This window comes from Corvus brachyrhynchos, unplaced genomic scaffold (assembly GCF_000691975.1).
Source record: "Corvus brachyrhynchos isolate BGI_N302 unplaced genomic scaffold, ASM69197v1 scaffold150, whole genome shotgun sequence".
Classification (NCBI taxonomy): domain Eukaryota; kingdom Metazoa; phylum Chordata; class Aves; order Passeriformes; family Corvidae; genus Corvus; species Corvus brachyrhynchos.
Window position 1 is genome coordinate 3,154,560 of NW_008236162.1, and position 1,727 is coordinate 3,156,286.

The 1,727-nt window shown below is 56.7% G+C and overlaps 1 protein-coding gene across 1 annotated transcript in view; it reads left to right on the forward strand.

The window, feature by feature from the left end:
• Positions 1–1,727, forward strand: part of TACC1 (transforming acidic coiled-coil containing protein 1) — a 39,861-nt gene that overhangs the window by 18,361 nt on the left and 19,773 nt on the right. The window lies entirely within an intron of this gene.

Consider the following 1,727-nt stretch of genomic DNA (forward strand, 5'->3'; position numbering starts at 1 on the left):
GTGCCAGTGCTGCTGCTGCTCCTGCTGTGCTTGGGTCCTGTGAGGTCCCTGGCAGAACTCAGCTGCTCACAACGTCATCACTCCTGCTGGTCCTTGGGTTCAGTGGGAGGTGGGAAGGGGAAGCGGGAGCAGGAGGAGGATGAGGTCAGGCTGCAGCGCGTTGCTGCAGCACGGCTCACACTGAAGATCTTATGTAAAATTCATCTGCAGAAATCAGTTCTGCCGCTTTGGAGCAGGGAAGTGGGCTGTGCTCTGCTCACGGCAGCCATGGGCAACAGGATGTTGAGCTTCTGCTTTTGCTTCAGCCTCATGGTTTTTGGCTAAACTTCAATAAGAGTCATGTAGTCCCCTCTTCATGGCAGCAGGGGAGTGTGCAGGGCCCCTTGTCCCCCAGCCCCTGGGGATGTGGGGGGGCCACACGATGCAGTGGCCGAGGTGTTCCCTAGGGCCCATGTGCTTCTCCAGCCACTGACCTATGGTGGGAACCAGCAGCACCTCAGCTTTGGTTCACCCAGAGAAATCTCTGGGGAAGTTTAGAGGTACTGTGGAAGGGGATAGGAGATTTTCTTTTATAGGGGATGGGCAGTAAAAGCATGCAGGAATGACACCTATATCTAATAAGGACACCAAGAGGTGGAAGCTTGGGAGAAAGGATCCCTGCAGGGAGGTTATTCGAGATGTTCAACGGTGAGGAATGAGCCCTTTGAAGCATCCGACAGAGGCTGGTGTCAGAGGCAGCCAGACCAGATGGACGGGTCTGCTCTGCCCCAGAGGCCTCTCTGTCCATGCAGAGGCATTTCCAGCTCTCAGAGCTGGCTGATGATTCACAGGGGAGCACCGGCTGTGGGCTCAGCCTGCCATGTGAGCTCTTGGTGTGGTCAGCAAGGGCCAGCAGCTCTTCTCTGCAACGGGCCAGGCTTGCTTCATGGCACGACAGTTGTCTGCCATTTCCAAGGTCATCCCTGGGACCAGTTGCTGGGAGCAGGGTAAACCAGTCAGGGTTCCAGGGAGCTGCCAACTGTCCGGAGCCAGCAATGCTACTGCCCGTGACAGATCTGCTGCCAGAGCCCTGGACATTCCTCACAGTGCTGCGGCCGCTGCACGGTGTCAGTAATTTTATCCTCCTCTCTCTAGCAAGCGTGTGGGAGGTGATGAATTTGGGAGTGGGAGCCCTCGTTAGGGGGAAAGTTCCTGAGGGAAAGTTCCTGAGGGAGGCCAGCAAGGTTGATTTCTGTGGGAACTGCTGGCTGTTATTTTTAAACAACAATAGTTTACTAAATAAATAAATAAACTTGCTGCCACGGAAGGATATAGCATCCGCCAGGGCTGCTGAGGCCGGTGTTTCCTTGGAAAATGGAAAGGACAGGTGTTTCCCTCTCCTCTGCCCCTGCCCCCTGTGTTTGGCTCCTCAGCTCTGGGAAAGCCCTTTCCTTGGGCAAGGCTTCCCGGAGGGCCGAGCCTTCCCGGTGGGACCGAGTCTTCCTGGGCGAAGTGAGGATTCCTGGGAGCTGCTTGCCCCCCAGGGCAGTTCCCCGCCAGCGTGGGGTTTTCTCTGGCACGTCCAGAGTGGAAAGAATCTGTGTCCTGCCGGCTCTGTGACAGCGCAGGTGCAACCAAATAAATGTGGGATAAACTGGCGGGGATCTGGTTTCACAGTCCCCTGCCCTCTCACGTGGGGGTTTCCTGTGGCGAGGGAGGGGAAAGGCAGGGCGTCGCGGAGGGTGACA